The 27518-nt window shown below is 42.0% G+C and overlaps 1 long non-coding RNA gene across 1 annotated transcript in view; it reads right to left on the bottom strand.

Moving 5' to 3' along the window:
* Positions 1–27518, bottom strand: part of LOC105507193 — an 85402-nt gene that overhangs the window by 37900 nt on the left and 19984 nt on the right. The window contains exons 2-4 of the long non-coding RNA XR_001001054.1: positions 14662–14823; positions 11209–11364; positions 10876–11073 (exon numbers count right to left, since the gene is read on the bottom strand). This is a non-coding gene — a long non-coding RNA (uncharacterized LOC105507193). The remainder of the gene's footprint in view (positions 1–10875; positions 11074–11208; positions 11365–14661; positions 14824–27518) is intronic.

The raw sequence follows: 27518 nt of genomic DNA, 5'->3' as shown, positions 1-27518 counted from the left end.
TATGCAGCAACACAAAAAGCAGAATTAGGAGTATTTTATTAATGTTTAAAAACTCAATTCAATATATTCGTCTTTCCTTTGAATAACAGAGGACACTAAGAAACAAAGACATCGATGGCATTTATCCTGTTGTGAGTCAGAATGAAGGTTGTTTTTAAAACAAATAACTCCCAAAATACAGAGGTTTAAATAGGGTACATATTTCTTCCACTCCTAAATAATAGTCGGGTAAGCCTACCTTGGCAGAGCAGCTCTGCTCCACCAGGTCATTCAAGGATTCAGGTTCCTTCCATCTCATTTCTCTACTATGCCCCAAGGCATTTTACTTAATCTTCATGTCAAAGCTGGGTCTCAAAAGGGCTCTGTTTCACTTCAGACCAGATCAAATGGGAGCACAGTCCTGTTTTTTAGGCTAAGGTGTGGAAATGGCACATACTGCTTCCACTATCATTGCTTGGCCTGACCTCAGTGACATGGCCTCATCCAATTAACAGTGTACCTGGAAAATACAGTTTTTAGCTGAGTAATCATGTGTCCAGACAAAATTCTATTACTCTGTAAGAAGGGGAAAATGAATTTGTAAATCATCTAACAGTGTGTCAAATCTGTAATTCTAGCAAATATTGGGGACGAAGTAGTTAACTAAGTTTTTAAAAATATATGTTTTAGCCTATCAGCCAATCACAACTCTTTTTCAAAGTCCTGCTATTAGCTCAGCATTGTGAGTAGAAGAAACAAAAAAATGAGGTGGTAATATAAATAGAAAAGACTATTCACATACATTCATTGAAATATAATTTTTTAAAGTATGCAATTAAGTGCTTAATTATAAAGATCCATTTCTAATTCCAGGTCTATATTTTCTTCCACACTCTTCCAACATGATACTTTCACATGTGACTTTTCCTAAAATTTGTTCCATATGACACCCCCAAGCCAGAAAGCGGAAAGTCACACTGACTTCTCTGTCTCTCTTCCCCCCACCCCATAATCAGAATGTCATCCATTTCTATTGGTTCTACCAACAAAATTCCCACTCATCTCTCCTCTTGCTTCTTTTCTAGCTCAAGCTCTTATAATTATTTCTTGCAAGGATTATTGCACAGATCTTAAAAACTTCCATTCTCTCTCCCCTTCTAACTACCCTGTATATTGTTTTTTAAGTGATCTTTCTAAAACAGGTTTATCCATATGTCTATCTATTGTCTACTTTGTGCCAGGCACTGTCCTAGGTGTTTGAGATTCAGCAATAAACAAAACAGATAAAGATGCCCTCATGAAGCTTACGTTTTAGTAGAGGGAGACGAAGAATAAATGATATACAAAGTAAATGAGTACATTATGAAAATATGTTAGAAGGTGATAAACATCATGGAAAAAGGAAAAAGTAGAGCAGAGTAAGAGGGATTGAGAGTGTTGATGCGGGGAGGGGGATGGCTGGCCAGGACTCAGATTTATTGATCAGAAAGTTCATTAAATGAGAAGATAACACTTAAGCCAAGAAGAAGAAGGGAGTTGGCCATGAAGATCTGAGCACAGTGAATTTTAAGAGGTATGGCTGAATTGAAGATATGTGGTAGGAGCCCTACCATCATGTTCCAGAAACAGAAAGGAGGCCAGTGAAGTTGGAACAAAATGAGCCACTGTAGACAGTAATGGGATCAGAGAGGATTGCAAGGACTTTGGTGTTCACTTTGTATCATGAGACAACACTGGAAGTTTTTGAACAGAGGAGTGACATAATCTGACTTAAGTGTTTAAAAAGACCACTCTGTTGTACTGAGAGTAGATTATTGGCCAGGTGTGGTGGTTCATTCCTGTAATTCCAGCACTTTGGGAGGCCAAGGGGGAGGATCACTTGAGGTCAGGAGTTTGGGAATAGATTATTGGAGGAGGGGATGGAGAGAGAGAAGGAAGGGTAGAAGTAGATGGCCCAGTTAGGAAGTTATATTGCAGGCAAGAGGTGATGGAGGTTTCTACAAGGGTAATAATGGTGAATGACTCTGTTATAATATATTTTGAAAGCAGATCCAACAGGATTTGATGTAGGATATGAGAGCAAGAGAGAAGTCAAAGATAACATCATGGCATTTGGGGCTAAGGAAAGAAAAGATGGAACACACTGCCATTAGCTGAAATGGAAGACTGAGAGAAGAGCTATGTGGAGTTTGCAGGGGGGTCAGGAGTTTGGTTTTAGAATAATAAGCTTGAGATGTCTATCTGGCATCTAAGTGAGAATGCCAAGTAAACAGCTGGATATATACACCTGCAGTTCAGGCAGGTCTGGCCTGAAGATATGATAAAAAATGCAGTAATTGCATATGTGCAGGCACTGAGCTAAGCATTCTACATACGTAACTTATTTAATCCTCACAACAACCCCAAGAGGTAGCAGGAAATATTATCATCTCTTATTTCACAGGTTGGGAAACTGAACCACATAGAGGTTAAGGAACTTACCTGAGGTCACAAGAATAGTTTGTGGAAGAGCCATGATTTGAATGCAGGAATATAAGTACCAGAATGCATGCTTTGAGCTACAATGTTACAGGACAGGTAATATTAATAAACTTAGGAGTCTTTAGCATGTGAATGATATTTAGTTATGAGTCCAGGTGAGATCACCAAGGGAATATAACAGAGAAAAGAGAGTCTGAGGAATTTGCTTAAAAGTAATATGGAGTGGATGGAGGGAAGTAGGTAGGAAAATAGATGAGTAAGGTTGGCTCTGAGTAGATAAATACTGAAGCTGGGAAATGGGCACAAGGAGTTTCATTATAGTTTGCTGTCTAATATGTGTATGGCTAAAATTTTGCATAATGACAGGAGAAAAACAAAGACAGAGGGATGAGGAGGAACTATCAAAGGAGGCCAAGAAAGAGCACCATTGAAACAGGAAGAAAACCAGGAGCATGCTATCCTGGAAATCAAGTGTCCCGATTGTCTATTGCTGCATAACACACCCCCAAAAATCTATGGCTTAAAAATATAACAATTATACACAGTATAGAGATTCCTCAAAAAACTAAAAGTAGAACTGCCATATGATCCAGCAATCCAACTTCTGGGTTTATATCCAAAGGGATTGAAATCAATATGTCAAAGAGATACCTGCACTCTCATGTTCATCACGGCACTATTCACACTAACCAAATTATGGAATCAACCTAAATGTCCATCAGTAGATGAATGGATAAAGAAAATGTGGTACATAGACACAATGGAATACTATTCAGCCTTTAAAAAGAAGGAAATCCTGTCATTTGCAACAACATGGATGAAACCAGAGGACATTATGCTAGATGAAATAAGCCAGGCACAGAAAGACAAATGCTGCTTGATGTCATGTATATGTGGAATCTAAAAAAATCAAACTCATAGAAGTAGAAGAGCAGAATGGTGGTTACCAGAGGCAGGGGGTGGAGAGAGGGGAAATGGAGCTGCCAGTCAAAGGGTACCAAGTATCAGTTATACAGAAGGAATACGTTCTGGAGGTCTATTGTGCAACATGACCACTATAGTTAATAATAATGTATTGTATTCTTGAAAATTGCTAAGAGAATAGATTTTAAATGTTCATACCACCAAAAAAATAAATACATGAGATGATAGATATGTTAATTAGCTTGATTTAATCTATAATGTATACATATACCAAAACATCACAGTTGTGCTCCCTAAATATTATTTGTCAATTAAAATTTTTATCTAAAAATAACCACCATTTATTTTATTCAGAAATCTGCAATTTAAGCAGGGCTCAGCAGGGACCTGTCATCTCTGCTCCTGTAGCATTGACCATCAGCTGGGGTGACTCTCCTGGGCCTGAGGACGCCTCTCTAAAGTGGTTCATGTACGTGGCTGGCAGGCATCAGCTGGGGGCTCAGCCAGGGCAGGCCTATCTCTAATCTTCGGTTAATCCCCAGATTGACTAAAGATAAGTAGTGCAAACAAGAATTACCCGAAACTTCTTCAAGCATGTGCCTTACTCTCAACTGACAAATGACCCTTCAGAGAACACTAAGAAAGGTTCCTCTCATGCTGGAACTGTTTCCTTTACAGCAATGACAGGAAGTGAGGAGAAAACATTTGTTATTTAGGTATTTGTCAATGCCAGGAGAGCCCCCTGAACTTTACAGCAGAAAAACAAACAAACAAAAAACTCTGAATGTGTTGTTGTTTCTTTTTTAATAAATTTCATTATGTATATTTGGGGCTTAGGATATATTATGGGACACATATAGATAGTGAAATTGTTACTATAGTGAAACCAATACATATCTATCATCTCACGTAGTTACTCTGCATGTGTGTGACAAAAGCAGCTAAAATCTACTTATTTAAAAAAAATCCCTAATACAATTTTATTAACTATAGTCCTCATGTATCACATGATCTCTAGACTTGTTCATCCTATGTATCTGCTATTTTGTATCCTTTGACCTGTATCTCTACATTCTCCCCACCCCTCACCCATGGTAATTGCTGTTTCATTCTCTATCTCTGTATATTTCAGTTTGAGCTTCTCTTTTTTTTTGTTTCACATATAAAATAGAGCATGCAATATTTTTCTTTCTGTGTCTGGCTTATTTTACTTAGCATAATGTCCTCAAGCTTCAACCATATTGTGGCAAATGGCAGGACCTCTTTTTAAAGACTGAATAATATTCCCAAAACAAATAATATTCCATTGTATACATACACACATATATATACACACAATGCAATATTATTTATTTACACACATACACACTAAAGTTTGTATTATGGTGTGTGTGTGTGTATATATATATATGCTTCTGTTATGGTATGTATACATTTATATTGTGGTGCATCTGTGGTATATGTGTTTATATATATGTACATACATTGTAATTCCTTTATCCTTTCGTCCATCTTTGGGTGTTTGGGTTGTTTCCACATCTTGGCTACTGTGAATAATGCTGCAATGAACATGAGAGTACAGCAGATATATTTACGAGGTAGTGATTTCATCTCCTTTGGGTATATACCCAGAAGAGGAATTGCTGGATCATATGGTAGTTCTATTTTTAATTTCTTTAGAAACCTCCATACTGTTTTCTGTAATGGCTGTACCAAAAGACATCTGAATTTTATGGATACCTTTTAGTCACAGCTCCTTCTTGGAACGTCTCCTTTGTAAAATACTTTAAATAGCTGCAAGAAGATCAGGGAGAGGTTGAAAAGATGCATACAAATTCTTGTGTCTCTGACAGAGAATAAGCAAATAGCAGAGATTAGTTTTTCCCTAATCATCTTCTTCTTTTTTTTTTTGAGACAGAGTCTCACTCTGTCACCCAGGCTGGAGTGCAGTGGCTCGTTCTCTGTTCACTGCAAGCTCAGCCTCCCAGGGTTCAGGCCATTCTCCTGCCTCAGCCTTCCAAGTGGCTGGGACTACAGGCACCTGCCACCATGCCCGGCTAATTTTTTGTATTTTTAGTAGAGACGGGGTTTCATCGTGTTAGCCAAGATGGTCTCGATCTCCTGACCTCGTGACCCGCCCATGTTGGCCTCCCAAAGTGCTGGGATTACAGGCGTGAGCCACCACGCCCGGCTTTTCCCTAATCTTCTTACTCATGATTCATAATAGTTTTGTTCATGGGCTTTTCGAAGGTCATCACCATAGGCAGGCTAGCAGTTGTTCCTCATCAGCATCCTAAGGTAGTGACTACCACTGAAGCCTATCAGAGTTCATGGAGAGTTTTTAACACCAAGACCGGAATTCCAAAATGCTTTGACACTTTAAATCAGGGAAGAGATTGGCATGCCAGGGCTCTGTCTCCCCTACCATATGCCTGACAAGTACAGAAGGCTGGGGGCAGCTGTTCTCAACTCCCCTGAAGATGCTGAGACAAGTGTGGGTCACCCCACATGCCACTAAACATGCAGAGACCGCAGGGCTGTTGCAGAGGAACCAAGGAGGAAACAATTAAAAAACACATAAGGAGAACTGAAAGACAAGTTTCATCTTTATTTGCCCGTTTTTGCTAACTCAAAAGTTCAAGGGGTGCCTGAAGCCATGAGATGTGACAGAGTACATGTTTTGATCATGGTGCAGTAGTTCTGCATGTTTTACCTTTGCCTGTGTTTTACTATTTCAGAATGGATTTGAACAAGTTGGCTTGTCTCTGCAGTGAAAGCCCTCAGGGCATCATCCTCAACATGACCAAAGCCATTGGCTAAGACTTGAAGTGTTTCTCAAACACTCAAAGAACTGAAGTCGGTCTCAGAGGCCGGCATCCTTTCATCCTCTGCCTCCCACTGATGTAACTTAGTCAGATCACAGGTGTGCTAACAAGGCACTTGAAAGCAAACTCTTTGCCACCAATATAAACATACTCCGAGTTGTTTTTTTTTTTTCCTTCACTGCTCCCATCACTTATTAGTTCACCACCATCTTCTTGGCTTCTAGGAGATCTGTCTCCTAATTTTTCTTGATTTCTCTGGTTGCCCTTTCTCATTCTCCTCACAGACTCTTCGTCACTTCTCACACCTCCACCTTCTCATCAGGCCACTTCTGTCTTCGTTCTTCCAGCTCATCCTCCCTCATGGTCTAAGATGATCCTGCTCCCGCTTGACCATCCCCGTGGTAATAGAAGCAGTGATCATAGCAGCAGCAGCTACACAGAGTGACAGCACCCATGGAAGCCATAAGTGACAGCACAGCAACACAGTCTTTCACCTCATTTCTGTAGAGGCCTTCTACAACATTCCCCGGTCCATGATCTTGCCCCTTCCTATTGCATCTTTCACACTGTTGCCTGAATAATTTTTCAAAAATAGAAATTCCATCATGCCACTCTTTCAATCTTTTAATGACCCCAGTGGTTTTGGGGCCATTAAAATCTAAATTGGGGATAAAAATCTAAATTCTTAATATGATATCAAAGCCTGTTCCACCTGGACCTGTCTACCTTGGCCCTCACAGGTGCCCTTCACCATCCCCATCCCAAACAACTTGCATTTTAGCACATACACTATGCTATTTCTCATCTCTGTCTTGGAACCCCTTCTCCTTGCCTCCTACAGGACACCCAACTCTCATGTGTCTACAAACAGCTGATGTTTCCTCTTCAGAAAGACAACTCTCATTCTTCAGGCTAGAGCAAGTGCCTTTCAGGCGTGTTTCCTCTATCACAGCACATTACAACAATAATGCTTATTTTGCTGTTTGTTAATTTTTTCATATCCCTCTTCCTGTGTGCCTAGTACTCAACTGCAAGCATGTTTGAGATACTCAATAAGTATTGCATGAATCAATTATAGCTCAACCATGGATCAGTATGTACACCGCTTTTCTTTTGTCAGTTCCGACTTGCTTCACTTCCACAAGTTGCTCCTGTTCTAGCAAGACAGACAGAAAAGTAAGTAGATACTTCTAGTATAACAATCTCAGAGGACTCATGGGCCCTCTAGGCTCATCCAGAAATCCCATACTAACAACAATAAACAATGAGGAAACAGACACACACAGGACAAATCAGAGAACATCATTCTTTAGTAACATATAGTGTCAGAGCCTTGTCAGAGCATTTGTATTTATTTGTTTATTCTGAGAGAGACAAGGTCTCACTCTATCACCCAGGCTGGAGTGCAGTGGCACAATAACAGCTCACTACAGCTTCGAACTCGTGGACTCAGAGATCCTCCCACTTCAGCCTCCCAAGTAGCTGGGGCTACACGTGTATACCCCCACGTCTGACTAATTTTTTAAATTTTTTGTAGAGATGGGGGTTTCCCCATGTTGTCCATGCTGACCTCAAATTCGTGGGCTCAAGCCCACCTTGGCTTTCCAAAGCACTGGGATTACAGGTATGAGCCAACGTGCCAGCCCTACAGCATTTGCTTTATAAAACAAGGCTGAAGAGTGCAGAGCCATACTTGCCGTCCAGGATGGTCTGTAGCCCAGTAGGCAGCATCTTTGGATAAAATTCACTTAGCCAGTTTTGAATCCACCTAATCAAGGGCATGGTGAGATACTTGGTAAAATGCTTTGTGGTAATCCTTTGTTTTACTCTGATATACCAATCTCATAAAATTTAACAAAAAAATGTTCTGCCTAGCTTTTTATTTCTCTTGACACAAGAGTCTCTTTCCTGGGGTCCTCTGTGGTCCACAATTTCCTTGGGAAGTTTCCATCCTGTCTTTCTCATCTTGCCACCTTCAACTGGTTCCTCTTCTGCTACTTTCAACAATCTAATTCACAGCCCTACTTCCCAGCCCTACTTTCAACAATCTAATTCACAGAGTATGGACCCTCATTTCAGCACCTGCCCTTGGCTCTGTTCACCACTTTCTTTAATTTCATGCCTTTCCTACCATGTTGAGCATTTTTGCCTCATCTCTCCTACCCCTCCCTAGACCAGGCTCTGGCATTGGCTGGCCTTTTTCATCTTCTACTGTGAAAGCACCTGATCTGGTCACCACCCTGTGGTACCCAGGCAGCAGCCTCTAGTTTACCCTGAAATGTCATCACCAAAATGCACACTGACTTCACAACTATGACATTGACTATAGTAAAAAGAGTATGACAGCAACACACAGCACTGGGGTCAGGGTTTCTACATCTCATTTCTCTTTGCAACTGGTACTATCCCTATATGAGTTAACTGGCTTGATTGTTTAGAGCCATAGTTCTTAAGCTTCTTGTGAGCTGCAGAACCCCTTACTCAGATAAACTCTTAGTGCTAGCAAATAACATTTAAAACGCTGACTGGTTCTGGCTGATGTGGATGTAGAAGTCCAGAGCCTCCTTTGCCTCTCGTTCCCATGACCCTTAGGGATTCTGCAGAGCCCCAAGGTTTGAGAAGCACTGGGGAAGGGTACATTTTTTTTTTTTTTTTGAGACGGAGTTTCACTCTTGTTGCCCAGGTTGGAGTGCAGTGGCGCGATCTCAGCTCACTGCAACTGGGGGAGGGTACATTCTAATGAAGCCCATATGGCAAGCTCCACACCATTCAGGTTTTGCCATAGGCTATGCAATATCCCAGAAAGCAATGTGACTTCATGGTTATGTGGATAGATCCTAGGAAAGACTGACAGGTTCAAAACCCCATTCCCCCAGTCACTAGCTAAGGCTGACTGGACAATTTACTTAACCTCTCTGTGCCTGAGTTTTCTCATCTATTGAACAGTGATTATAATGGTTCCTGCCCCTTTGTTTGTTAAGAATATTAAATGAGTTCACAGCAGAAAGGGCTTAGAAGAATACCCGGCCAGGCGCAGTGGCTCACGCCTGTAATCCCAGCACTTTGGGAGGCTGAGGTGGGCAGATTACCTGAGGTCAGGAGTTTGAGACCAGCCTGGTCAACATGGTAAAACCTCATCTCTACTAAAACTACAAAAATTAGCTGGGCATGGTGGCACATGCCTGTAATCCCGGCTACTTGGGAGGCTGAGGCAGGAGAATTGCTTGAGCCCGGGAGACAGAGGCTGCAGTGAGCCGAGATCATCACGCCACTACACTCCAGCCTGGCCGGCAAAGTGAGAGTCTGTGTCAAAAAAAAAAAAAAAAAAAAAAAGAATGCCTAGCTGGTCTAGAGAGGTGGTAGATAAATGTTTGCTTATTATCTTCTAAAACCATACTCTGTCCTTAAGGAAGACCCAGGGACACAGTGTAAGTGACTCAGCACAGCCTTCCATTACCAAAGAACACACCCTGTGGTGGGAGTTAGCACAGTTCTCCTCCTACATGGGGTGTGGCAGACTGGTCCTTTGCAAACTGTGTCTTAGAGTACATAAAGTGGTAGCTCAAGGTCCTAAAAAGGGACATTGACTTCATCCAACAGAATGACTGACTCCACAAAGGAGTTTATTTTCCAAAATTTACTACAGATTTAGGTAAAGTGAAAGATTATACACAGTGCACAGCTTTTCAATGGAAATGGACTGGGCCATTTGATTAGACTTGTAAATCTATGGTTAATTGGGAGTTGAGCATTGTAATTCCAGGAAATAGGTTACAGGCATGTTTGTATGTTTCTGAATCTGTTCCCTGTTCATAGCTGCAAATATATGCCATTAATTTATGATTTTCTTTCTACAGGCTTCACCAGGGTAAACACAAATAAAGAGATTGGTCATTAAACCCAGAAGGAATTTGAGAGCAGGGCGTAAAATTTAAAGAAGGTTATACCCTGAAAAAAAAATGATGTGAGAATTAAAGGCAACAGAAAATTAGCTGCTAAATCTTTGGGATGATGCAGTTTTACAGGTTGTTTTTAATAATACTTGCTATATTGTACTTTAATCTGTGATCCTGCAAGTTAAGCTAAGAAACTCCCAAGGGAAGAAGGGTAGAGGCCTAAGTAGGGTAAATAGATCTTTCCTAGAAAAACCTTTTCTTTTCTGAGTTTGTGTTTCCTTTATTACTTTTTGCTCATCAAACCTACAGGGAATGTATAAAGTGTGGATATGGATTCTACTTCCAGAATGCCTACTTTCCCGACTAAAATCTGGAATGAGAAGAAAGCTTGGAACTGTGATTCTTAAGGCTCAGCCTGAATCAGATCCCTTCCCAGCCAGCACAGGAAGTGTAAGAACAGCTTTGTCAGCATCTGCATGCACATGACCTTGATGAAAGAGGAAGGAACTGGTAATGATATGGTCCATGACACCTTATCCTCAGTTCCAAAATCCCAAAAGCCCTGCAACCAAAAGTTTTTCATATATTTGACATAAAAACTCCATAGGTGGCCAAAATCTGACCTTTCTGACATGAGGTTCTGCATAGTCACTACTGACCTGAGGATGACGATTCATATATGTTGCGATCAAAATATTAATGTATTTGCTTATGAGGTGCTGACCCAGACTCTACTAGAAATACTACATATGCACTATATACCATTTTACCTTTCTAACATGTGCAAAGTTCTGAAATCCCAAACCTGTCTGGCGGCCGTGTCCTAAGTGATTTGAGGTCAGAAGAGGTCTGAGAAGACAGGACCCCACTGTGGCTCTGCAGAAGGAAAGTGACAGCAGATCTAGAAGGACAGTGTACTTCAGATGAACAGGAACTCAAAGGGAGCTGTCAGGGGCATCCATTTCAGCCTGAGGACCAGGAAACCAGTGCGATGCATGACACACCAGTCACCAGCCACACTCCTTAACTGACTGCCCATGCCTGCCTGCTGGTACCAGCTGAGGCCCAGGTAAGCACAGAACGGGAGATATTGCCACACCTACCATCCCAGAATCTTCATCTCAGGACCCACGGCAGTATTTTTGCAAGCATCTTTCTTCATTTTTTCTTCTCTTTCACCATCTCTCTACTTAAGTTTCTCTTCCATTCTTCCAAATTCCATACTACTGTCACTGGTGGTGATGGAAAGTCTAGGAAACCTGAAAAGAGCAAAACAAGTTTTCACCCTGGTTATACCTTTTATTATTATTATTATTCCAGATTCAGACTGCCTGGGTTCAACGTGTGACTCTACCACTTCCTAGCTATGTGACTGTAAACAAATTATTTCATCTCTTTTTGACTTAATTTCCTTATCCATAAAATAGGGATAATAGTACCTACCCTATACAGTTGTCGAGAGGATTAAATGAGCTAATAATATTAATATTACTATTTGAGCTAATATTAAATGAGCAAATATTATTATTAGCTAATAGAAAGTGCTTGGCATATAGTGAGTGCTTCGTAAACATAAGCTGCTATCATTTTTATATGTGTCTGTAACTGTCTTCTAAATAAATTTCATACACTAACAATGTGGTTTTTTTCCTGTAGAATTCTTTACATCCATTTCTTAAGATGGTATCATAATGGCATTTGATGGTCAATAATTACTTGGTAAAGATGAAGATAAAGGAGAAGACAGCAAAGAGATAGATGCACAATCAAAACCTGAGTATAAAGTTCCAACATTGCTTTCATGATATTGCCAACTATAACATTCTGGTGGTGTGCACAGTTTCTCCCTCTCCTCTTTCCTCCTCTAGCTAATTTGTTTTGAAAGCTAAAAAATAAAATGAAAAAAGGGTAATGGAACATTTGATATATAAATTTGAAATAAAACTATCAAGCAGAGACAAATCTTTGAGATAGTTCATATTATATTCACACTTTTGTTTTCAGATTACCTATAAACACTAACGTAAATAAAGTAATAATTGCATTGTCCAGCTAACAACACACTGAGAAGAGTTAATTCTGCATTAAAACTGAAGCCCAATTATTTATGTATGGCAACTAGAAATCTTTCCAATGATATATCCTTCCCTGATACCCCACAAACTGTCCTAGAAGTTACGCCTTGGAGTAGATGTCTCCTGACCTTCCCCAAGACATTTAGAGTAATGCCTGTCCAAATTGGCATTGTGGGCCATCTCTACCAGTTAAATCATAAACTTCATGTACATTTTTAATGTCTCCAACTCGAGAATCCATGGTTGTACTGGGAAGGCTGGGAACCCTATATACTCATCCACTCCTCTCTCACCTACTCTGACTACGGAATTAATGTCAAGACTGATATGATTTTTTTTTTTCAGGGTCAGCCCTAAATGGACCAATCCATATCTGTCTCAGTCAAATTCACCTTCACCCCACTTTATTTATCAAAAAGGTATTCACTTAAAAAATGTCCAATTTAAGGAGAAAAAAAGAATCACAGCTAAATGTGGGTTTAAAGCTGGAGAGACTTAAGATTGAAAAACTGCCAGTTCTTACTGCTCACTTACTCACATGAGGGTTTACAGCTCCTGAAATCATGCCAGGGCTTTGAAAATGAAAGCTTGCAGTTAGAAAACGATGGCTCATGACAGCAAGGATCAGTCATGTGACAGGCCAAGCGTTTTCCGTCATTGCCTCCCTCAATCAGACAGAGCTCAGAAATGGAGGTTAATCGGTCAGATAGCATCCACAGAGGCTGAGGGCAGCAGAATCCAGCCGCAGCAATTAATCATTTAATTGCGTTCTGATTCACTTTAAATGTCTTTTAAAAAGATATTAAAGAAAAACACTATTGAAAGGACATTTTAGACTATTTAATAAAGATCCAATATGCCCTTTGTGAACCAGAAAATAAATGGATCTCTAGCCCAACTCTGTTCAATGTTTTCTTGGGCAACATTTACTTATGCAGAGGAAAGCGTGACAGTCTCTGCTCCAGGCAGGAGAAATAGCACATATAAAAGCACTTAGGAAGGAAAGCACGGGTATAATAAAAATGGTTTTTTTGTTTTGGGGTTTTTGTCTGTTTTTTCGGCTAAAGAGCAGGATGTGTGAGGGGTGGAGAGGAAAGCCTGGAAACCTAGCAGTCTACATTTTAGAGGATCCGGAAGCCAAGATAAGGAGCCCAGACTTGATCTATTAGGCAATGGGAGCCACTGAAGGATTCTGAGCGGAGAGAGCAGCGTGGTTAGGGAATAGCAGGAACTGAGGGACCCAGCGGCCCTGGGTTCTCATTCCAGTTTTGCCCCTCATTAACTGGCATGAATGTGGGCACATTATATACCTCCTTTTGGTGCCTTCTAAACTGTACAATGGAGGTAATAATGCCATTTCCAGGGTTATTGCAAACATTACAAATAACGTATGTGACATAGCAACCCCAGCACCTGGCATAGAAAGGGTTCCTATTAAATGGTGTTAGCTGTTACTACTGCTGTGTTCTGGGTAGGAAGATTGAAAGGGAAGAGATGGGAGGAGGGAGAGCTTGGAGGTCCAGGCAAGAGGTCCAGAGGGCCTGGACTGGACAGAGTACAGGCAAGGAGGGCGGCAAAGAGAAACGAGATCGAACAAAGGCAGGATCCAAAAAAATGGAGGTCGAGAAAGACTAACTTGCACAGAACCATTTGACAATGACTGAACGTGAGCAAGGGAGGAAGAAAAGCTGCAGAGACTCCAAGGAAAGGCTGAAGTATCATGCAAGTCAGAAAGACACAAACTTCTACACGGATCCAAAATAAACAGTTATGTCAATAAATGCCAAACTGAGCCTGGATTTCTGGAATGACTACGGAAATAACCCAAACCATATTTATTTTCCCATCTGAATTCTTAATAATAATAGCAACTTTCAAATCTGCAGAGTCAGATGATTTGGGTTATATTATTACTCAGCATCATACACCAGGCAGCTTCTTCTCCCCACACACCTTTGCCAGGGCTCACTTCTTCACCTCACCTCCACTGTGGAAGTCTGGCCATTTCCTGGGGCACTTCAACCAGCTTCATTGTCCTCACTCACTTTACAGGCCTGTCAACACACACAACTGCTGATGCTTTCCTCAGCCTGTGACTGCCTTCCCCACAAAACTCACATTCACAGATAACAGGCAGAGAAATACCTGGGACTTCAGAACAGCAGTGCAGCAACTAATAACTCATCACACCTGACATTTTCATTAGGTACTGCGTTAGAAGCGTCTTCAAGAAGCAGCTTTAGTAATTTTGTACCACTCTGCTCAGAGGAGATTAATATGACTTACACAGAGGGGCCTAGTCCCTCGCCCAGCACAAGCTTCCATCCTCCTCCAAGTCAGCTGTGGGTTTCAGCCCTGTCAGCTCCATGTAATTCACAAAGGAATCAGTCCACGGATACTGCCCAGCCGTGCACGTGCCTGCCAGGACACTCAGGGGAAACTTTACAGTGTGTATAAATAAGCTTTAATATTGTAGTATACCTTTTGGGATGCATATCTAATTTGTTAGAACATGCAGAAGAGCTGACAAACCACTTTGCACCTTTTTGGCAGCCTCTGCTTTGCACGGCTGTCCTGGTGAAACACAGGACCTGGGCTCCTGTCTTCTTCTTCCACTAAAGTTGTTGTTTTTCTTGAACATCTCTGAGAAAACACTGAATATGGTTTGACTTTGTTCCATCATTTATTCCAGGCCAAATGTCCTGCTGACTTATCTTTAATGAATAAGATTGTACTGACAGTGCAACCTGCCCAACTCCAGAGTAACAACACAAAATACAGTGTTTTGTAGGTATTAAAATGTTTTATGCTTTACAAAGGGAAGTGGGATGTGGGGAGGTGATGACAGCATGAGGTCACAGGTGGTTCACAAGTCAACTCTTCCTAGACGGGAAAGTCTTCCTTCTGAATTCTGCACAGGAAATATTATATTCCTTATCCAGCAGCCCTGGGCACAGGGAAGCGAAGACCCAGGTCCGGCATGGCCAACTCGCCACTGGTGTGCCAGTCTTACTTTTTTTTTTTTTTTTTTTGAGATGGAGTCTCGCTCCATTGCCAGGCTAGAGTGCAGTGGCATGATCCCAGCTAACTGCAACCTCTGCCTCCTGGGTTCAAGGGTTCGAGCAATTCTCCTGACTCAGCCTCCAGAGTAGTTGGAACTACAGGCACGCACTACCATGCCCAGCTAATTATTATTATTATTATTATTTTGTATTTTTAGTAGAGATGAGGTTTCACCATGCTGGCCAGGATGGTCTCGATCTCTTGACCTCGTGGTCCACCTGTCTCAGCCTCCCAAAGTGCTGGGATTACAGGCGTGAGCCACCACACCCGGCCCGGTCTTACTCTTTACCCTTGGTTCAGATGAATGGAGACTGACAGCCATGGGTACATTTTCTACTTTTTGATCTCTGTGTGTCACAGTAATATTAATGATAAAAAATCTAATATTCATTGAGTGCTACTATTTCTATTTTACTCCTTTGCCACCACCTTATGAGATAAGGTGTTATTATTACTCACACTTAACAGATGAAGAAACTGGGCTTCAGAGAGTATATTAGTCAAAGTTCTCCAGAGAAACAGAACCAATAGAAGGGATAGATAGATAGATAGATAGACAGACAGACAAGAGCAGGGTTATTATGGAAACTGGCTCATGTGATTATGGAGGCTGAGAAGCCCATGACAGGTAGTCTGCAAGCTGGAGAACCAGAGGAATCAGTGGTATAGCTCAGTCCAAGTCCCAAGGCCTCAGAACCAGTGAAGACAATGATGTAACTCTTGGTCAGAGGCCAAAGGCCTGAGAACCTCGGGGCTGCCTGTTCAAAAGTCCCAGAGTCTGAAGGCCAGAGACCCTGAAGTCCTCATGTACAAGGCAGGAGAAGCTCCGGAAGAGAGAGCAAATTCGCCTTTTCCCTGCCTTTTGGTTCTCTCCAGGCCCTCAGCTGATTTAATGGTGCCCATCCACACTGGGTGAGAGCAGATCTTCCTTTCTCAGTCCACTGACTCAAATGTCAATCCCTCCCAGAAACCACTTCACAGACTTACCCAGAAATAATGCTTCACCAACTTTCTGGGAATCCCTTAACCTAGTTAAGTTGACACCTAAAATTAACCATCACAGAGAGGTAGTAATTTACCCAAAGTGAGAGAGCTGGTAACCAAGAAAACTAGAATTCAACCCAGGTCTCTTTCACACCAGAGTTAGATTTAAAAATTACTGTAACTCACTGGAACAATGGCACCCCCAGATTACATTCCAGGAGCATTTACTAGAGAATTCCAGCTTGGTATCTACAATTAAAAAAGAAAAAGCCTCAGTGCTTACTGCTATAAGTTTGACTAGACACACACTTATTAACATAAATGATCTTAACCATTTCAGGAAAAAGCAGATCAACTCTGTGACATTCAGTGACATCCTACTCTATAAAAGGCACACAGCTAATTATCACTAAACGGGGGAGGAGTGTCAAAGAGTAAGATGAGGTCCCTTTCTCAGGGTACCTGCAGCTTAAAAAGATAGACAAGCCCTAAAACCATGCAATTCAAGGTGATATCATGAAAGGCATTGCAAACGTGGATGAGATTAGTTGGCAAATTAACAATACCTAGTAAACGTGCTAGAGTGATTCGGGTGAGGAAGATTTCTTTCCAAGCAGGAGTAGTCAGGGAAGACAAGATCAGAGAGACAGGACTTCAGGTGGGAACTGGAGGAGGGATAGCCCTTGATGAGGCTGGGGATTGCTAGAAAGTGGAAGGGGCATCCAACAGAAGTGAGAATGCCTGGAGTGGGTGAGAGGGAAAATCAATGCCAGGCAGTAAAAGGTATAGCATGTTGGCAAGATCTTACGCAGTAAAAGCCTATGCATCTTTTTTTCTGATCACCAAAATTTGAATTCAAAAGAATATTGAACGAGGTATAATATACTTTATTTTTCATCTAAGAATCTTATTTTTGTGTTTTTAATTTAAAACTTTTCATCTTCAAATTAAAACACCAGGAGATTTTTAAAAACATATTAGTTTCCTCATGTATAAAATTGCCCATTTTGTCTTTAAAGTCTAACAATTTGACTACATGATTTTTCTTGGTAATACTGTTTAAACAAACTTCTTCTAGTGGGTAAAAGTCAAATAAATTCACCTAGGTAGATCTTTCAGAAGCAGAGTTTATAAATATGTACAGATATTTATTTACATAATTTATTCACATGCTGGGAAAATTAGCCCCTTCGAGGGGGCTGGTTCACTTCCTAGCGCATTGACTCTCAGTTCCTGTGTGTTTTCTGATGCCTCTCACCCCACTGCAGGCCAGGCCACTAGGGCATTGGTTTACAAGTGATGCCTTTGGATTCTTTGGCATTACTGATCTTCAAGAAATCGTGGCTCTCCACCCAAAGTCAGCCTTAGCAAGTTCAGAGGGAATGCGTAAAACAGGGGGTGTCAGAAAAACCTTGGCCTTTTCTTACCCGTGATACTGAAGATGAGGACCATAGATTGGGGATCTAAAAATGAGACAGAAGACTCTTTGCATCAGCTCTCCACACCTAGACCTCCTCTGTGACCTAAAAATATACTGCATATGAAATGCACAGCAATAGAGCAAAACCATAAATTAAAAGTATACATTTATTAAGCACCTATCATGGGCCAGACACTGTGCTAAAAGCTTACCTCCGTGACTTCACTTGATCTTCATGACGACACTGTGAGGGAAGCCCTTGTATTATATTCATCTTACAGATGAATAATGCAGGATAAGAAAGATTAGGGTGCCCGAAGACACACAGCCAACGGGAAGGCAGACCTTGGAGTCAGGTCAAGCTTCCTTGTCTCCAGTCTTGTGACCCACTACACCGTGCTTCATTGGAATGCAGAGTGAGCTCTGAGAGGTAAAGCACAGGGACACACTGACACAGACTGGGTTGTGTCCTCCCAAATTTTGTATAAAGTCCCAAACCCCAAGGTGACTGTATTTCAAGATAGAGCCTTTAAGGGATCATTGTAGTTAAATGAGGTAATAAGGGTGAGGATTGGTATCCTTGTAAGAAGAGGAGGAGACACCAGGGTTTCTATATTTGCATGCAAATAAGAAAAGACCATGTGAGGACACAGCAAGAAGGCGGCCATCTGCAGGGCAAGGAGAGTGGTCTCCAGAGAAACTAAGTCTGCCATCACCTTGATCTTGGACTTACAGCCTCCAGAGCTGTGAAAAAAAAAAAAAAAAGTTCTGTTGTTTATACCACCAATTCTTTGGTATTTTTCATGGCAGCCCTAACAGACTAATAATACACATACCTTCTGCTATTTCACATTTGGCTTCTCTGCCCCAGCTGGGTCTGCCACAGCTACCCTTGATCCTAACTGTCTTATAGGACTCAAAATCTGGAGTAGGAGGTTTCTAAACCAGTGGGCTATTCCATTTGGTTATCATGAAGACCTCTGTTGAAATACTCTGTTGGATCTCAGAACAAGCTGAAGGTGATCTAGGGCAGTGCATTTCAAACTCCCTATGGTGAAGGACCAATTTCCTCTATTCCTTTGTTGACAGATAGGTGATCCTACCTTGCATGTCTGGGTAGGCAGCTCCAGTCACAAGTAACTCACCAAGAAAGTGGAACAACATGCCGTTCCATAGTATTTCCTCATCAGATGCTTGGACTTCTCAGCCAAGCAGTGGCGTGCCGCAAATGTTTAGCACCCGGTTCTTAAGGGTGGGAGGAGTCCTGATTTGTAGCATTTGTCAATTTGCATGATAAAAATACCTCCCATTATGGCTGATTTCAAGCTACCACAGTGAAGTTACTGAGCTGCAAAAATGGGAAGAAATGCCCACGATCTCTCTGGCTCTGGCTCTCTCAACTGGTACCACCCACCTCCTGCACATCATTGTAGCAATGTGCAATGCTATAAAGTTTCTAAATACAGACTGTGGATTTCTGTACTTACCTCCTTGCAGAAGGCAGATCACACTTTGCATAACACTGACCTAAATTGCTTAAGCTCAAGAGTCCCCAGAGAGGCCCCCTAAAGTCCATTAGCTCACTGCTTTATTAGGTAAAATTCTGGCCTGATAAAGTTCATGCAATGCCCATGCAATGCACAGCAATAGAGCAAACCTTAAGGTAATAGTGCACATTTATTGAGCATTTTCAGAAACGGCCCATTTAATCATAATTAGCTATGAAAAATGGCAGGAGCTCAGCTCTGGTCTTCTCTCCTTTTTTTCTTCCTTTCATCTAGAATTATTATCTTAATGGCCTTCTCCTGTCTCCTCTTTTACATTTTCCCTTCTCTTGTTCTCCCTTCTCTAAAGGATTGTTCTTCCATTTCCTTTGCCTCTTTTCAACAACATAGTCAAGCACAAGCTTCCCATTGGTCTGCTTTCTTTCCCTACAATTTAACTTTATTGTGAGAATGGATCCTACTCTTTGTTATAAGGAGCAATGAGGGGATAAGCCCACTCAAGCAACTCAAGGGTAAAACCCAAAGCAGGCAACAGCTTTAAGGGCCTGTGGGATTAAAGGCAGATAATGGAGTGTTACTTTAGCCCTCTTTATCCTTGCTTTCCCAGAACCAATTCTGCTTTGTTCTGTTTTCTTTTTTCAAACAGAGCCAGTCATCAGTAGCATAGCCAAGCCCGTGGCTTACAGAAAAGGGATCAACAGCAACCAGAGTGGGGAGTGACCTATGCTTACATCCAGACAAGAGGTAATTAGAGCTGACCTTGGGAAGTGGCCGTGAGAACAGAAACAAAAACACAAATGCGAGCCATAAAGCCACACGTGAAAGTAAAATCAACAAGATTGGGCCACTGATTAGAGATGGAACAGCAAGGGCAAGGGAGGAAGATGGCACAAGGTTTCAATGCTGATGGCAGCCAGATCCTGAAGCTCAGCTTCAATTGAGTTACTCAAATGAGAAAAAGCCTTGCATGGCTGCAAGCCCACTGCACATACAGTAAAGCATAAATTCCTATATAAGGACTGCCGCAATTTTGCATCAATTTATCATCAACCTTGGACTCATTCATTCATTCAGCAAACATTTATTGAACAGCTACTATGTACTATGCTGGATCAGGAAATTAAAAATCAGGAAAAGGCACAGTTCTTGAGTTTGAGGAGTTCAAGAGCCTGAAAGGGGTATCCTCCAAATAAATCAATACATACATGCACAGCCTCTGTTCACAATGTTCTCTTCACCTGAAATCCCTACTGTTTATTGAGTACCCACTACACGCCAGAGACTGCTCTTGGTCCTGGGGACCCAATTGGATTACTTCTGCTCATTTCCTAACTAGAGCTGTAGATATATTCATATATTTGTCTGCATAAAGTGCTGAGGTCATGGGGACCACAAGAAGGAGAAGACAGCCAACACCAGACTCTTGGAGTAATGCTTCTATTTCATGAGTTGGGAAAGGGAGAAGAGCCAGAAGTGATCAGAAGAATAACCAGAGAAGGAAGAGAAAAACCAATCACAGAAGCTGGAAAGTAGAGAGTTTCAAGAGTAAAGGAGAATGTGTTCTGTGTTCAGTACAACAGAAAGGCTAACAGAGAAGGCTAAGAAAGTCCCCATACAGTCATTCATTTCTGTTAATAGATGGCAAAGATTAATGAATAAACTGACAGAAGAAAAGCTAACGATGCACAATAGAGCAAATGGGTGCTTTACAAAGACTCTGGAGCAGGAATTAGGAAGGTACAGAATTCAGGCAGGTACAGGCAGGAGTGGAAAGGTTGACCTTGGAAAGAAGAGAGAGACTTCTTCCCCAAAAATTAGAAGAAAAAGATAAATGAACATGCAGACATGAATTCAGGGTGGTCACAGAGGCTCCATGAAGGGTTTGCAGTCAGCCCCATGTGTGAATCCCAGCTCTGCCACTTACTTTCTGTGATACTGAGCAAGTTATTCGGACCCTCCAAGCCTCAGTTTCTTCACCTACAAAGAGGATATGATAATGCTTTTCTCATAAGGGTGTTGTGAGGATAAGTTGAGAAAATGTATGTGCAACCAGTTACCCCTTTGCCTTACCAGTACATATGGGGTCATCAAAATAAATTCTACTGTCCTTTTCCCCCTCTTTGTTCACACCGTGTCCTCCACAAAGTGCTCTTGCAAAAGAGCTCGCAAGGGAGCCCACCCCACTGCACTCTGTGAGTCAGCCAAGCCTCTGCTGTCCCAAAACTACTGCAGCTGAGGTCCTGGAACAAACAAGATGCCAAATCCAAATAATGCCATCTTGTCCTACAGAGTTTTCCCAAAGCAACCTTTTCTGTTTTTTACTTAAAGCTTTCCCCAACCCACCCTCTACAAATCTCAGCTAGGCCTAGCTCAAAACCTGAGTGACAAGTACCATGTTATAACTAGCATTATTTCCTCCTTCCCATGACCAAATTGCAGTCAAGCTCCTAGGAGGCTCTCTGTCCTTCATATGAAAACATTTTGGTAGGCCGCACATCATTAATTTGCTAGGTACCTCCTGATATATGTCAGTCTCAATCTAGGCTAGCATAGAACCTGGCACACAGCAGGGACTCAAGAAAAGTGAGTCCTGCATCATGGTTTTATTTATACTTCTGATTTGGGATGCCCCTTCCCCCATTCTCAGTCACATCTGCATTTTACCCAGGTGCACAAAGATTTGGTTATACTGTAGAGTGCTGAGCTGGTAAACGTTTAGCAACCAGCCCTCTGGGAGAAAATGCCTGATTTTGTAGTGTTTGCTAATTTCCATGGTGTAAACACTCTCACCATGGCCAATTTCACTCTACCAACATGATTTCAAACACCTTGCAAAATTCCTGAAAATGTAACTATCAGTTCTTCCAAGCTTGTATGAGCTGTCTCTAGCACACCACTCAACAGGTTACCTGGAAATCCCGACTAGTAGCTTATTGAAGCAGCTCTGAAGTTTGTGTCCATTTAATAAAGCCCTGTGCACATGCAGCTACTGCTTTGTAAAGACAACATCCCATCCCAACTGCACTGCAATGGGGATGAACTACAAGGGCATCAAGTCTCATTTAGAGACCTTCACTATTTTCATGTGGTTTGAAAAAGCATTATATTTAAATGGCATTTTGGCATTTTGAGAGAAACAGACACACCCTGACGAGTAAAATCTCAGGGATGATCACTGAACAAAAACACTGTCACCAAGTAAGTAAATAGTGACAAGTTTATAAGATGCTGTTGGCAGTAGCTGGATTTCTCAGTGCTGAACACTTGAGTTGGGCATAGTGGGAGCGGCTGGTTAGCCATTTGTCAGGCTAAGTCAAAACAGCCCTCCAGCTACAGCACAGACGGCAGACTGCAGCTCATCAGCATTTTATTTATGACTCTTAATTAGCAAGCAAAAAAGGAGGGAAGAAGTTCCCAGCTTGGGATATACATACTTATATATATATTTTTTTCCCATAAATTATCTTTGTCAAAATAATTTAAATCTCCATGACCCCAAGAGGTAGGCATTATAATTTACATTTTATCAATAGGAAACTCCATCCTAGAAGGTAAGTGTAATTATCCTAATTTTACCAATGAAGATTTAGAGAGGCCAAGTGATTTTTCCAAGGTAGCACAGCTAGAACATGGCAGAGCTGGGAGTTGAACCAGTCTTTATATTCTAATGCAAAAGCTCTTTCAATCATATCATGGTTGGCTCTTGGCATGTCAGAGTAATAGTCCATTGACTTGGGTTAAAAGAGCATTGGCTACCAAACTCATTACACTTGTGAATATACTCCTGGTTCTTATGGTTAGAATTGTATCTTTGTTTTTGGTTTTTTGTTTGTTTGTTTTTGAGAGAGTCTCACTCTGTCACCCAGTGACGCGATCTTGGCTCACTGCAACCACCACCTCCTGGGTTCAGGCAATTCTCGCACCTCAGCCTCCCAAGTAGCTGGGACTACAGACGTGTACCACCACACCTGGCTAATTTTTATATTTTTAGTAGAGACAGGTATCACCATGTGGGCCAGGCTGGTCTCAAACTCCTGACCTCAAATGACTCCCCTGCCCTGGCTGGGATTATAGGCATGAACCACTGAGCCTGGCCTAGAATTGTATCTTTGGAAGGAGGGAAGTTACGGAGTGAGTGTAGAACACAGGACGACTGAGTGAGTCTGGATGACTCCCTGCTTGCTTTTGAAGAACCTGGAGCCTTGCTTTGTGACTGACAGAGTCAATCACAGGGCAGGGAATAAAGATCAGATCCCCAGAGCCCAGGAGTCTGAAGTGGCTCTGATGATGGAGAAGGTCTGAGCTACTGGGCCTTTGAGTGACTGTGAGGTGTAAGATGCATCAGAAGCATAAGAAGGGCTGGCAACTCTAAACACATCCAATCACTTCCATCAGCCATCTGTTTAGATGGCATTTGGAGAGCGCTACAACTGATTACCGCTGATCACTGATTTGGGGGAAAATAGCCTGATATTTACATAATATTTAAAAATCTAATTTTTAATTATTAATACATAAATCATCTTTAATACGGGTTTGTTTCATAACTCCTGTGAACCTCAAAGGATAAAGTATTTATATTACTCCCAAGGGTCGTCCCATGCCGTATTAAAGAATGAATTGAAAGACAGCAACTTCTGGGCTCTCCAAGGAGGTGTGGTCAGTTCTACAGAGGTCACCAGTAGTTTTGGTTTTTGGTTTTTTCCAGAGCCAGGGAAGGACTGCACTTCTCCATCCTCTTGAAGTTAAGCATGGCCATGTGGCTTACTTTGGCTAATGAACTATCTGTTGTAATGTGTGTCACTTCAGGGTGGAAGAGTTAGCAAAGAGTTGGTGAACGATTATCCATGCCAGCTTCCCCTGCCACAGTGATCCCGACAGCACACACTGAGATGACAGACTGTCTGTCAGTTGGGTCCCCGAGCCACTCTGTCAAACAGAATCTCGACTAAGTTTTGGAAGCTGTTGTCACCACTGCATAACTTCACCTATCCTTCTGGGAAAGGAGATTAGTTTGGCAAAGGAGGTTATCACACATTACATCTGATATTTCATTAGCCAAAGTAAGTCACATGACCATGCTTAACTTCAAGGGGACAGAGATGAAAAGTAAAAAATACGAAGTCAAACTCCCAGATGCCTTGAATCCCATGGGAAATCTGGAATTCCAAGTCCCTGAAAAAGTCATGTCTCAGGTGCTGTTCTCCCTGAAGTGTGGAGTAGAAAGTTAAAGTTGGAAAATTGGTCAGAATGAATTTATACCTTCAGGTATAGATGACCAGAAAGGATCTAGACTCCTTGGAGCTTAATAAGAAATCTCCCGAGCTGAACATGAAATTGAGATTGGGTCAAATCAATTTAACAAATACCCACTGAGTGCCAATTCCTTATACAATGACAACGCTGTGCTACACATTGCAGGAAATGCTTAGAGTATAGAAGCCTTGTCTTTCTTTCAAGGAACTTAATGATCTAATTAGTGAGCTCAAACTCAACACCAGAGAGGACCACATAATAAAATTGTTAAATAAAAGCTTAAAATACTGGTAAATAGGATGCCATAAAATAGAGCACTTAGTGACAAAATTCACCATATATAGAAATCCCTATCTATGTGTTGAAGGGGCTCAGTCGCCTCTGAAAACTAACCGTAGTTTCCCCCTTGCTTCATCCTCACACCTGCTGCAGTTAATACACTCTTGTCAGTGGCTTATGGCTGAGACTGACTACAAGTGCTACAAGTGGAAGAGATGGAGGGGATGTTCAGGCTCTCGAGAAAAATAGCTGAAGAAGAAAAAGCTCCTCAAGTTCTTGGTGGCTCAATTGGAGGTAGCCAAAAGCAAATAAGCTGCTTCATGGGGCCTGCCTTGTTTTGCCACATGCCCTCAGCATAATAGTGAAAGGACTAGAGGAAGGCCAAGAAAATGCAGCATCTGGCAGCTATCTGGCTGTCATACTCTGTGTGCCCCTCCTTGCCCTGCTCCAGATGGCTTGGCTGCATCAACCAGGGATGCTGCCAATGCACTGGGCAACAGGTGAGGAGCTCATTGCTGCATATGTCATGGCGCCTAGAAGTAGCACCAAGAGGTAGCACTCGCGAATCTGTCTTTGGATTAAAATGCAAGCTTGAGACCTTATTAAGGAAGACTTGACTATAACAAGGAGACTGGTATCTAATTCAGCCACTCCCCTCCCTCAGCCTCGTCCAAACCAAGCTGTGCTATACAAAATACATGGCATCATCGTTCAAATGAAGCATCTGTATCTCTTTCCCCAAGTTTCTGGAATCATTGAAGATTGAGTGTAAATTATCACTCTCAAGTGTATTCTCCAAGCTTCATGACTGCTTTCTTGTAAAGAAGAAAAGAGGTTTCTTTCTCTCTTCCTAGAGTCTGAGCAACTCTAGGAAGTACCTAGAGTACCTAGGGTAGTACCCTGACACCAGGATATCCAGCATTGTTGAGCCTTCCTTTGTATGGAGAAAGGGGCAATACGTCAAAACTGGCGTCCACCACATCCACAGTCCTCCTGAAGGGAACAACCATGCCCACAGCCCAGGCTGGGGAACAGCCCTGCACAGGTCTCAAAGTGACTCAAAGGTGGTCAAGCAAAGCCTAACTCATCCCCTGGGAGGTGGCCTGGCCTCCAAAGCTCTTTTCAGACAGGGAGAATGCAATTAACTCAGCCAATGAGTCTCTCTTCCCTTCCTCCTTCCCTTCCGCCTCCACGCTTCCCTCAAAATTAACCAGGAAATACAGGGAAAATAGTCACTGAATTGTTAGTGGGACCAGAAGCTAAAAAGATGTACCCAGAGAGCAGGTGCCATGTAGGAAAGCTACGGGACAGAGGGTACGAGGGTGTCAAGGTCAAGACTAAGCTGAAGAAATGAGTTAAGGAAAAGGTACACAGAGTTGAAGGCGAGGCCAAGCAGTAGTAGTGGTGTACACAGAGGCAAAGTCCCTATGCTGGAGAGGATGGGGGTAGGCCCACGGCTGAGCTGTGCTGGACCCCAGACTGTTGCTGAGCCCAGCTCCAGCCTCCTGTGGCATTTTGCACACTACTTTCCCATGATAGTCCTGTCTCTAACCCCCAATAGCTGCCAATAACCCCCAACAGCAAGGTTGCCTCAGTGTATTCCAGCTCTTGCCCTCATACTTCCTAGCATGACGAGGGCCAGTTTCCACAGATAGTTGGACACTGGCCAGGCTAGACCAGCTCTGATGCTCCTTCACTCATGTCACCAGATGCTTTTCCTATCAGGCACATGACACCTAGCACGTAAGGTTATACTGCTCCTTATTGTTCAGGGTTTGATGTCATCTCAACAGCTATTTGTTGTGTAAAATATTTTTAGCATGGGATTTCTATGTGTATGGGGGGACCTGGAGGAACAGTTAGGGAAGAAGAGAAGTATCCTAGCAGGCAACTGTATCACATTCTTGATGATGTGTTCAGTGCCCTGCACACATACATGCTCAAAAAATAATTGTCAATAATGCCATCTTCATCCCACCTTCCTGTGTTTATAAAAGACAAGTGCAGGGAATTGAAAATGAGTCTCAGGGGATCCCAGGCAATTGAAATTCTTCCTTCCTCCCTCAGGGAGTGAACCAGAGAACACGTAAGTGCACTCATGTGGCCTTCATAGGAAGATATTGCACAGGGCAGTAGATTTCAGGGAGGAAAAGAAAAGAAAAACCTTTTCAAGTCCATTTAAAACAATCCATGCAGCTGTTTCCTGAACTCTTCCAGAAGAACTGAAATACAAAATGCTACATCTTGCCTCCATCACCTCCCCCCACCTCCGTCCTCCAAACTGGCTTTCAGGTGACGCAATGATGAGACCTCTGCGGTGAGCTCTCATCTGGAGGGATGCAGAAAGCCGACGGAGCATGGGGTGCTGCCACCTCTTGGATGTTCATAGCCAAAGCAAGTCTCTGTCCCAGAAAGGATGTATTTCGGTGATATTATGAAATGTTAACGGGCAATCTGTTCTGAAATAATTGCTCAGTGTGTTGGCCTCCTTTTCCGTTTTAGAATTTCAAAGGCATTGCAGGCCAAAAGCAGTGCCAGCCTGTTAGTGGTACCTATGCTGATTAAATCCAGCCCATCATAACCACAGCTACACAAAAGCTCTTTTTCCCAATTAATGAAATGCAATTAATGGTATCATTGAAAAATTCCTGCCACTTCAATTTGGAGCTATTTAGAGCTTCAATTTAGAACTGTGTGCATATTTTAGAACATGCTTTTTTTTTTTTTTTTTTTTTTTTTTTAGCTGACACGATTAACAGCACCTAATTTCTGAGATACGCCCAAGTTTCAGTAGGGAAAAAAAGAATGTTTACCAGAAACATACACAATAA

The sequence above is a fragment of the Colobus angolensis genome, unplaced genomic scaffold (genome assembly GCF_000951035.1).
Source record: "Colobus angolensis palliatus isolate OR3802 unplaced genomic scaffold, Cang.pa_1.0 Scaffold145, whole genome shotgun sequence".
Classification (NCBI taxonomy): domain Eukaryota; kingdom Metazoa; phylum Chordata; class Mammalia; order Primates; family Cercopithecidae; genus Colobus; species Colobus angolensis.
Note: the sequence above shows the minus strand (reverse complement) of the source record. Positions and strands in the feature narration are given on the sequence as shown.